Genomic DNA, 13,098 nt, shown 5'->3' with positions numbered 1-13,098 from the left:
AATAGGTAAAACACATACTTTGCTCCTGCTTATCTCTTTATTATATCTATATATAAGCCTTTAATATGACTTAACTAATATCAGGACCTTCCTATTCCAGCCAACCATTTTGGAAGAATGTGCACGTTCTCCCTGTTTTATATAGTTTTTTAAAAAATCATCTGTTTGGAGAAAACGTTAACGTTAATCATGACAACTTAGGTACTCTACAAAACAACAGTATGATCGACTGGTGGCAAATACGAGTGGTCTGATTCCATAGGAAAATGTTAAAGGTGGACAATTCAGTGGCGAATAAAGAAATGTTGTTATTTAAGTCGTCTTATTCTTCACATGTTTGCATTTTTCCAATAAGAGTTTACGTCTTTGGTGGGTATCAAGCCGAGGTAATGTAGTAATGCATTTGCAACCTGATGCAGCAACAGTGTTTATTTCAACAAAACTGTATTTTAACGACACTATTCTATTCATCCAGCAGCAGCAACCTGCGGATCACTCCATCCACTGAAATAAAAAGTGAAAGTGATACACGCATGGATGGCCAGGAAAGTATGAAAGAAATATCAATAAAATTACGAAAGAAATGCGAAATCATATTTCGCGATAACATACAAATATACAGATGCTTATCGTATCCGATCTCGTTTTATCGTGTCCTTGGTCGTTATATAAAATGTTGATGCCCGTTGATCCATAAAATAAGTTTATGAACAATTGAAAGGGTGTTGCACAATGATTACAAATAAGTCAAACGCATGATAAAAAAAATTTACATATAAGATTTTGTAGTTTGTATTTTGGTTCTTCAATTCAACTGAACTCTGAACCCTATAATTTTTCCAGGTAAAAACAGCGTGTTTGCAGTATTTGTACCAGTATAATATGTACATATAATGTCTTTATATTTTAAACTTTTTTATTTGATACAATAATAATTTGGTGTCACCAAGCATTGCTGAATATATATTTACATAATCAGGAATACTATCACCGAAAAGTGCTACAACACCATAGATATACCGATCGATCTAATATTTATATCATAAATAATTATGTATAGCTATTTTGTAAATAGAAATATTTTTCTTTAAAAATATAAAGCTTCATCCATCGTTTGTCTTCTTGTTACCAGATCGATATGCATATGCAAAAAATACAAATTATATAAATATTCATCATGTTACGTATGAAGAAATACCCATACCAATCTACTCTTAAATATTCACGGCATCTCACACACGGATATAGATGTGTAATTGCATGGATAAAGGCCCATGTAATGTCGTAATTGATAGCAAAAATGGCATAATTTTCCCTGGTATAAGCTTGTTCTGAAATCTTGAAAAACGTACATGGGTCTTAGCGAAGTCCTTCGAGTTGAAAACACGTTCAGGCGAGGGTAATTCCAGCCATGGCAGAGGTTTGTAGCAGACACATTACCGTTTTTAGTTACATACTTAAAGGCTTGTGATCTGAACCTCTTGTTTGCCACTTTACATGTTTGGCTTAGAAGTGTCATAAAGATAAGTATTGAACAAGTACATTGGTTTGATAATTGTCATGTAAAACAAACTGAACATAATTCAACTGGTGAGCGTTCAGTTTGGCCAATCTACTTTCATGCTAGAACTGCACTCCATTTACTTTCATTTAAAAAAGCCATAATGCAGCCCGCGATAGATGGTACATAGTTGGTGCATAATGCTTGTATTGTAAATTAATTATTATATAACTGCGACGTACCTAGGAATGTCGACGTCGTGTTCGTGGCAGACCATAACCAATTCTCCTCAGTTACCTCGTCCGTCAATCCCATCCAAAAGTCACTGGTTGTTGATTTCAAATGTTAATCATAGTTTTTAAGCTTTAGATCTGTGACCTTGTAATGAATACAGTGGATTCTGTAGAGCAATGTCTAGTAGGCAAAATTTAAACAAAGGCACTGTTCGAAGCATACGGTTACAGTTAATATACACTTAATAAGAAAAACACATCGTCGCAAAGCAACAACGACAGACTTTACTTACATCAATGAATATTTAGAAATAAATTTACAATTCATAATCAAGTTTATCAATAGATGTTAAAGCTTATCGCCACAGAACGGTAATCGAAATCATACTCTATTTTAAACTAAACGTCATAACTCGTCAACCATTTGTCAATAAAGAAAATTCAAATTCACGCTATGTATATGTAAATCGTCAATTATTGGCCATTACTTACCTCAGCCTTAGTTAAAGTCATTGGGTTTTGAATTTGTCCAACCAGTAGCAAAAAGCCTTGTTTGGTATATATACATCGTGGCATAGTGTATACGTTGTTTCCTGATTATTATAATGAGACACACAATAGAATATGTCCACCAAGATATGCTATTTTGGGTATTATTACACACATTTTACTATTTCAACCACTGATATTTCATGACAGCATTGTATGACATTTTTAAATACTTCGCAATTTTCATTCAAAGATTTTTGTTTGTTCTTTCCCTTCACTTATACGAATTCGTTCGACATGGCTTACGATTTTGCAACATACAAAATGGACATAACATAAATTTACGTGTGTTTAGAAGCTTTAAGCTAAACAGAATGTCTAGAAGCATATTAACTATGATTATAAATACTGGAATAAAAATACTTAATAGGCACAAATTCATAACAATAGTTGCATAAGTTTAACTGAAGGTGTCCATTGACATTGGTAAAAAATGTTGACAAAGTTGAAACGCCACATTAACCCATTCAGGCTGTTAGGCTTATGAACCACTAAACCACGGCAGCTCGTACATGGTGATGCGAATATATTTTTAACCTACTACTTCTTACTAAGTTACAGATAAGCGTTTACAAGGAATACTTCAACTTATAATTCTTGTTTTATTCTTTAGTTGACAAATATTAGTTCACACTTACCTATGGCAATATTGTAGTTTTAAGTTTTGAATAATGTTTCGTACAAACATAAACGAAACAGACAAATTGAGCCATGAGGTCATGATTCTAGTTAAGCATATTGTAACCAAATAATTTCGACTGACTAAGACATTTCAGTTTCATATTGATTAAGTAGTAAGGGTAGGTGCCATGTTAGTAAAGCTTTATTTATTCTACAACGATTGTGATTTTTTTTATGTTAACTTCAAATGCTAGGTCAATCTCGTCTGAACGATAATCCGCGAGATTGTAGTCTTGTTGTATTCAGCTATGTATTTGTTTTAAGGGTATAAACCTGTTTATAATATATGTATGTAACAGCATTGGTTGTGCCTCAATAACCTGCAATAAAACAACATCGTGTCGCTATAAGACAAACGAGCAATAATTGTCCCTATACATGAATAGGTAAGAATAACCTTAATGTCAATACTAGTTCGCGTTCGTAATTGAATGATGTCTTACCAAATTTATTTTGATCGAAATATGTATTACCTTTGATTTTTTAATGCCATATCAATTTAAGTATATGTTGTAATGCCATAGAAATATAAGTGTATGTTTTTAATGGCAATTATTGGAATTCTACAAAATTCTACAGAACTACTAAAATTGTTAGATTTTATATTTTTAATACAATAGTTGGGTCATTAGGTCATACGACTCGGCTAACTGATTCATTATCCGGAGATAATATGTAACAATGACGTAAAAAGGAGGTGAATTTATTTAATAAACACGGTAATAAGTATGATACATTCACTGTTAAGGCATTTTTAAATTCAATAGCAAGAAATATTATTGTGTGTCATCAAAAACGAACACGTCATCACTTGCGCACTCCAATAATGCTTAAAGTCTTGGAGATCTGTTGTTTTAGTTACCGAACCATATTTAGGTATTGCATTTATTGCGTTTTGATGTTATTGCAATTCGAATTGACGGATTTGGTGATTATCAAGTAGCTGGTAACATCAGTAAAGTGTGTTGACTAATATATAAACAACAGTATCATGCAGCAACGATGTTTATTTCAACAAAACAAATATTTCAAACATCGACATTATATTCATCCAACAACCGCAACCTCAGGATCACTCTATCCCCTGAAAAAAAGTGAAAGTGTTACAAGTATGGAAGGCAATTTTTTACGTTTTTGTTTTCCAGTTTTCTTGTAAAAATGATGAAAAAGAAGTAGAAGGTAATAAATAGAACATTTGCCAGATGTGTAGGCGCCTGTAGCTCAATTTCGGAAATGACGTCGCTCAAAATGTGTTCCAGCCCTGCGCGTGCTCATGTTTGATCTTGAAATGAAAGCGGGCTAAAATGTCAAAGAATGTGAAAACTTTCAAATTATTATTTCACTATTTGGAAAAGTGAATTATCATTTTTATTTCACAAAGACATTACCAGAAAACACTTAATAAATAGAGGATAAATAGTCGTTTTTAAGTGTAAGATCGTAATGAATTTCACAGAGTGCGCAGTAGCTTTTTCTTTTCAATTATCACTTTGTTTGTCGAAAAGAGGTCAAGATGATAGGTGAAATTATTCGGTTTAACTCCTGAGTTCATGTAACGAGAAACGATACCACCCAAGAGATGTATCGACCGATTTTTTTCTTATATGTATACCTATTTTCTGTAATAGAATTAAACATAATATTCTTTCAAGACATTTAGCATTACCCAACGTTGTCTAATTGTTACCGAATCAAAAATGCAAATAAAATAATACAAATTTAATCAAATATGAATATGTATCATTATGAAGAAATTCCAATGCGGAGTTCTCTGCTCTTTAAATACTCACGGCATCTCACACGGGAATACTTTGATAAGTGCATGCAACATCGGCCCAAGTAAAGTCATAAGGATAAACAAAAATATCTTTATTACATTTATGAAAACCTCACAGTTATCCTTTCTAACCCATTCCGTAAATAGAACGACATGATCGTAACCGGAAACAGTTTATGAAATTACATCACAATAACGCGGGAAAAGATCAACTTCTTGAAATCACTTTCAAACGTAAACTTGAAACACTAATGACAACAATACATTTAACATATCAGTTTGACACTTTCTTAAATGTTGATTTAAGTTTTTCGGGGCCTACTTACACAATACAAACAATAACAAGATAAACACATTTTTGATTTCACGTATATTGTTATGCGACGATTCGCGACCTGAATAAATCCGAAGATGTTGCGTTCATCGGATGTACATCGCAATTGCCGGAAGGCGGTTCATTTACGGAATGGAAGTTGAGGTGAAAATATTAAGTATTTAACACTAGTATTGTGGATAAAATTGCGATTATTGAAATTAAATCAGATACGGTTATAACTAGAGACATGATTGTCTTCATTTCTTTGCGGACACCTCGAAAACGGATCGGTAAAGCGTGTACATGGAATTCCGGCCTTACATTTAAATGCATGGTCACTCTTGTTGAATACCACATTGCTCTCAATGTTTTGATTATGTGTGTAAATTTGTATATTATATAACTTAAACGACTTTTACTCGGACTGAAAGTCAGCAAGACTGCCACTGATAACTGTTCATAACAGGCAGTCATTTATAACATTCAAATACATATACTCAGTTTGCCGACTAGATGATTACCTTGTGATAATTAACTGTTCCTTGAAATGCTAAGATCCCTAAGATCACTCTTTATACTTTCATTTTAAATAAAATGTATTGACCGATAACACGGAATTTTATCAGTATGCATTTGCCAATGTAACTTTATGGCTCATCCATAACTCAAACGTATACGGGAAAGAATAACAAGTAGTTATAATAATGTAACAAAAAACAACTTATATGTATGGTTTCTTAAAAGGTTGACCATTTTTGCAAAGGACGCTTATATCAATGTTTTGTTTTAAAAGTATCGTTTTCATACGAACATAAAAGCCCTTCAACAATATCTACTCATATGATTAAAGTTCAATTGTTAGTCCATGTGGTGTTGATAATGGTTATTTTAAACGCATTAAAATATTGTTATTTCAATTCATTTCCAGATTACAAACACCATAGAACTGGATATACCGACCTAAATTTGGGTAAAATTTCCTAACATTACGATTGTATAATTACATCGCTGCAACGTACCTTAGAATATTGCCGCCGTGTCCGTGTCAGACCACACCCAGTGTCCCTAAGTTAGCTCATCCGTCTATTCCATCCAAAAATAATTGGCTGTTCAGTTGAAATTTTATCATTAATCAATCATTTTTAGCTTTGTATAAGTGTTTGACACCTTGTTAACGTTACAATGGAAACAGTATGTATATGTACTCTATCAATGTTTATCTATTGTTTAGCATTAAGCGACATTTTCACGTTTTATTGGATAAGAGTATGCGCATTCTGTTATTACGTACTTTTCAATTGTTTCATACGATCCTTCAGAAAGTCATTCTCGGCAGAGTTGTTGACATGCACAAGATGACTGTTATAGTGACGGCAGTTTTATTGTGGGAAATAGATTTGAACTATATGAAGTGAAAATAAACAGGCAGCAATCGGTTATCATAACTCGCATGCTATCGATGTATCGGTTACATAATTCATACAATCTACACTTGAGGGACAGGTCCGGCCAAATGTAGTTATAATATTGTGTAAAGGTTCGAGGAACAACAAATAGACAAAAGACTTTATCAAAACATGTAAAGGTTATCGGCTTACCACCATGGAATGGTCAGAAAAAACAGGTGTCCACTGGAAATTTAAACCAAAACTCACATTGTCCAACCAGTTTAAATACGTCTTAACGTATGACTAGTACTTACCTCAGCCATTGTAAAAGTCATTGGGTTTTCAATATGTCCAAACCAGTAGCAAGACCCCTCGTTTGCCAGCTATCCGTTCGGGCATAGTGTGTACGTTTTGCTAAGTATAATGACACAAAAATAAAACATACTGATGATAAAAATCGTTTCATGTAACATTAGGTATAGAAGTTTTTTTAAATTTTTACTCATAAACGACTGGAAGAAAAATTCTTCAGAGGCACAAAATATAACAAAATAACAATTTTAAAACAGCTGTATCATTTCATCGAAGTTGTTCACTGACAACAGTTGTGCAACACTGTCGACCAACGCCTCATTAGCATCGGCTTACGTTAGCGGTATTCTATCCAAAATTACGAGTAAATGAACCGCCATAACTCAAAGTCGAGTATGTTGGATCAAAGTTAAAACTTAAAACAATCAAGTTTGATCTTGTTTTTAACAGAATCTAATTCAAAAAACATTTTACATTCACGCAGTAGTGTAACACAAATAGGTCAAGTTTGAGATGGTAAAATACCCGACATAAACTTTTCTGTTGTTGATATTAATTGCTTCGATCTTAGGTTCAGGTGAATTTAATATTCACTATACGCTCAATATATTTTTTAATATATCGCCTTGAAGCCGCAAAACCATGTGTATTTGATCTTCGAAAGAAAAACAAACGAATCCAAATATTATAAATTAACTCCATTTTCAAAGAATATAATTATATCAAAACGAAAACAAAAGTATTTTCTAAACCTTAAAATGATTGAATTTGAATTTAATTTTATTGCTTGTAAGTGTGTTTTTTCAAAAATGATTAGTCTAGCAACAGAGTGCGATATATAAAAGGAATTCCTACAGCTGAAATCTAGACGATGGTATCTTTGTCTGTCGAATTATATTTAATTATTGTGAATACTTATATGGTATCGTTTTAAACAATAATGTTCTTTGCCAGAGTGGTTCAAATGCGATTTTGCATAGAATCTGCATAGCTTTGTTAAGAGATTAAAATATTAGTATTGATATCGTGCTTTAGTAATGCTTTATTTGTTATTTACTGTCGTTTTGATGTGTTCACATGTTGCACGGCCTTAATTTGTTTTGATTATTTTATATAGTACTTAATTTATAGGCAACATTATATGTAATTTCTGTTTCAACGTTTTGATTAATTTCAGTATAACCTTGATCATACATACTATATATTACTAGTTTCTGTATTTCAAAACCTATTTTGAAAAACGTGTTTTCAAGGAATCATCTAAATTCCGAATAATGTTTCTGCTTTTTGTAATAATGAATGAATAACTTATAACGGTTTTTAAATATAGATGTTTCCCAGGCGTGAGATCCAGATCCAGTTTATCCGAGTTTATCCGAGACCACAAAAAAACTGTGCGTATACCACGTGATAAATGGCGTCATAAATGCTACTTCGAAAGGCAATATTTTGCTTTAAACGAAGACTTTAAACAAAGATAGTTATTTCAACACCATTTTAAATGAAACATACCGCAGTCTATGCTGCTTACGACAGGTTGGTCGAGCTGTTTGAATAAACTAATCACCTTATTAAACCTCGGTAATAAAGCGAAGGCGGGGCTCTTTAAGCGGCATTGACTGCCCTTTGTTTTAATTCAAAGGGTGCAGTACATGAAAAGTTATCGTTGATTTGAAAGTTTTTATTTTAAGCAAAATGTTGCCTTCCTACGTAGCATGTATGACGTTATTTATCACATGGTATATACACACTGATATAGCAGGTGTGGATGAATAATCTAAACCACTTTCTTTATTTCTGCAACGTGTTCATGTTCAACTTTTACCTTTCCTTCCTCTTAGATAATTGCATATGGTTCACCAATCTTAAAAACGTAAGGTACATCCAATCGTTTTTTACAATTTAATGTTTATAAAATATGAACCTCTGTATTGTCAAAGCAATTAACCAATTGACCATAAACGCTGGCTGACTTTAACAACAGCTAGACTCACAGAAACAGGTAATAATGTTTATACGTATTGAATTTTCTAAATTTTGCATAATTGAATATGTTGTATCAGTTAACTGAGAAAATAATGTATTTACTAGGGTCACACAATGTTCAGTCAACAGGTTGTATTACTTCTCTTCACAACATCGCGGTACAGTAAATCTGCGATCGCTCGAGGACGCAGGGGCCCGAGCTTAAACCTCGAGTAATCCGATGTTTCGACTTTTAATCCCCCTTTGCTACCTTCTTAACTGTTAAACTGTGTTTATGCTTGAGGAAATGCAATACAGAACAACATTTAACACGCTTTCTTTGTTTTATTGGTATTAATAACTATTTGTAACCCCAAATTAACATATTTTATTATTTTCATTATCAAATGTTTTTCGAGAGTCTCATCCGATAGGTCGGATATCTCCAGAACTGAATTATAAACTTTCAAAGATTTATGAGCGTTTTATTGCTATCATATATGAATATATCATGTGTACGTGTAAGACACAAATCATGTTTTAAAGATACAACGCAAAATGCCAATAAACAGTTTACGAAAACATAATTGATCAATACAAAAACATTCGTTTGAAAGAGATAATCCAAAATAACCAAAAAGAACACCAATATATGATGCAGCCACCTCAATTCATTATCTTTTAAGTATCAGTAGTTGCAACACAGTCAACATCACTAACAGCGCTTTAAGCGGTAATCAAAATTAAAAAAGTCGGTACACACGTTGACTCTAGTCTTACGTTTAATGTTTGTTTGGCTTGTACCTTGTGCATAAAAAAGATTCATAGTAAATAGTTTGACTTTTATCCTTTTCTCCACCTGCACCCTTCGTTGTTGTATATGTGTTTTCGTTTTAAATATCTCTGCGGCTTTTTTCTATGTATCACCCTATGAGTCAGACAATGTAATGCAATGCAATGGGCATTGGCAAACCATAACAATCCAAAAACAAAAACAACTGATTCAAAAACAATCCTCGCTTCACATATCGGGTATATGCTAGATGTGTCACAGGGAAAGTCAGCACTCCTATCCAGGGCCACACATTCTTCCAAACCTCCCTCCGGCTGGTTGTATGCCCAGTCTTAAAGAACGATAATGGTTTCTTAGTAAGTGGATAAAACAATGCCAAAAAATAAATTCTTGTCTCAGCCCTTATGACCACCGCATCGCCTCACACATGTTCGAACACTCTGTCAAAATGTTAAATATATTTGATTGTTAAAATTCGCATTGGCAAAATGTTTTTGAAAATTGAGGGAACTGCGCCGAAACAAAACATATCGCACGTTTATATTAAGAAATATTTGCCAGCACGCTCAAGACTTTTCAAAGTTCGGATGCTGATCTAAAAAGTATTTTACTAGGTCAATTATTGTGCTTGTACTATGTTTAAGAGTGTTACTTGTGTTTGCGCCTATCAATTAGTTCACAAATCAGAACGGAAATAAGTAGGCGGAACTTAAACGTTCAGTAACTAAGAAGCGGATACGATTTCCACTGATACCGGACCCTAGTTATTGAACGTTGCCCTTGACAATATTGTACACAACAATTCTGTCAACCACTACCCACATAATAACAAATCATTAAAATTAAGAATTATACTTTTTCGCCTAATCAAAACATTTGTGTAACACATATAGACATAGAATCCAGTGTATTGTAAGGCATATTAATAAAATAAACACTGTGCCATAACTCTTCATTTGAACATGTTTTGATCAAACATCAGTCACACTTCAGAATCATTTTATATTTTATAAAGCACTGAAAAATGTTTCACAAAAATGTTTGAATGTTTCTTCCCCTCCAGGTTGCTCCAAACATAGTGTCCTTAGCTCCCTCGTCGGTAAGCCCTATCCACCAAAAGTGTACCGTTATACCAACACGAAATGATAATTAATGAAAGTCAGTAAAGGTACTTGTTTTTGAGCTATGGGGAGAATTTAGGACATTATATTGTGAAAACACACATTAAAACACATACCCTTGGTACAAAGTATCAAATTGTTATATTTCGACATGTATTGGACACAGGTGATTTTATACATATGGGGAAACTTGTTCAGAAACTTGAACTGCATCTGGCAGTAAATAATTATATTCTACATTGGGCATCAATTGATATTTGTTATATATGACCCATAAATAAACAGTATCTCATTTGTTCAGACAGCCATCGATGAGGCAATATATATCTTATTCATTGGGGTTTCTCATAAATCTGATCTAAATATAGTATATCAATTTTCAAAAGTGTAACTTCTTAGAGTTCTCCTAAAATTATAATTGGTTTGCGAAAAAAGACGGGAACCACTTACTTTAAAGTTCTTCCGGTTTGGGTCCTAGATTTTTCATCACTACATTGTTTGTCTGTGAATTTAAAAGGAAATATATTGACATTTTCGGAATTAAAATGGCTGCTTATGATAAAACCCTTGTTGAATAGTGATCGAGCCATTGAAAGCAAACACGGTTATGTGGAGGCACTTAAATTACAAAAATCACTACAGATTAAAACAGTGATTTGATTTAAAAAGGTAAAGACTTACGATCACAAAGTATATAATCGATAAAAACATATCATTTGTTCCTAAACATGACTTGTTTTCAACAATGTAGCAAATAATGATATTAGTATCATAAAAGAATACGAACATTTCATGTCCTTGACATGATTCCTTATGAATTCGTTTTCTAGTGAGGTCTCTATGTGCGCAAGATGTCCACCTCTTTGTTGTTAATAGTGCTGAATTAAGCAATCAATGCATTGGTACAAATCTAAATATTTAAACATAAACATGTCAATTTGGTTCAAATGATAATATATATAATAATAAAGTGTCTCCTCCCACCCCAGATAATAAGATCCAAGTATTTGGCCCTCTCGTAAATCCTTTTCTTGCCCAGAGGCAAAGATAAAAAGGTATCCGTACGAAACTACTTTTTAATAATTGCGTTTCTAGCATTTCTCAGATAAAAGTATATTTAAAAATAACATAAGATATATTCGCAATTCTTGTGACCAGTATCATGTCGATGTGAGATTGTAAACACTTTTCCGTCGAGACCGCTAGTCGAAACGGATACGTGAATAATCAGCGAACGAGACGTGATGCAGATATTCAGCAAATGTCCTTTAGAATTATTTCATACAGTATATACCACACTATTCAAATGTCCAAATTTGAAATTGCGCACAGCATAGAAAATAACGAACTTATACAGTACTAATTTTTACGAGTATTAATAAAACGTAATTTCCTGAAGACGTCACGCGGCCATTTTAATAAAAGAGATTGTTCGTAGGATTTTTGACGATCATTATATGCAGAACAGATGGAAGTGCGTGACTAAATCGCTATTACTAATGTTGACACGAATTCGTCTTGTTTTTTGTATTGGCGAGCTGCTCCTGTTTAAAATAAAGCTACACTTTTATGATCATCGAATTGGCAAACAACTAGCTGTCTAGATAGATCAAAAGTTTTCTCTGCCTCGTGCTTATCCTCATGTTTCTTTGAATATCATGTACCTGAATGAATTCATGCTACTGGTGGTGTGAGTAAAATAAGAAACTGATAAAATTATGCATAAAAATGACAGCTTTTACCAGATATTTTTGTCACGCTTTTTTTGCGACGCGAAAGAATTTCCAAGTCTACACACCGTTCTAGCATGATACGGAACCAGAAAACGACAGTATGGTGATACGGATTTTTTTCAAAACGGCATGTGTGTTTTTCACGGTTGGAGATGGAAAAGGAAATTGATAGGTGTAAAATAATGAATTTGGTTTTCTGCTCATGTTTTCTGCATTAAAAAACGTGAAAATTGTAACTCGTCGCAATGTAAGTTATTTATATACTTTGGTCTCAGTCAAGTCGGACGGTCTGTCACCAAAGTTGTAACAGGATTCATGGTATATTAGGTAGTCATTTCCATAGTCAGTAGCTGCCGCAACTGTAATAAAGGTACATGACTTGAAAGATTTCATTTTGCATTTAGAAAACAACTTACATGTTTAGCCAATTAAATTGCAAACAGACAATCTTTACCAGGTTGAATAATTAAACAATCAACTTTCGCGGGTGTTTTCAGATCCGCCTACTGTCACTCGTCAGACACACTCCCTGCGACAGATTTTGCGTCGAAAATGTGTCAGCCAATAGGTTGTATTCTTATTAACTCCGATGACCTGAAATACTATCTTGATGATAAAGAATAGCTTTTTCGCTACGCTCACACCACCCATTCTTATTATTCAGAAATTACTTCTTGCCATCTGTGACGTAGTTATGGATAAACAGAAAAGAAATTACAAATTATTTAT

Source organism: Mya arenaria, chromosome 10 (genome assembly GCF_026914265.1).
Source record: "Mya arenaria isolate MELC-2E11 chromosome 10, ASM2691426v1".
Classification (NCBI taxonomy): Eukaryota; Metazoa; Mollusca; class Bivalvia; order Myida; family Myidae; genus Mya; species Mya arenaria.
The sequence above is the reverse complement of the archived record's forward strand: the minus strand, read 5'-3'. Positions refer to the sequence as shown.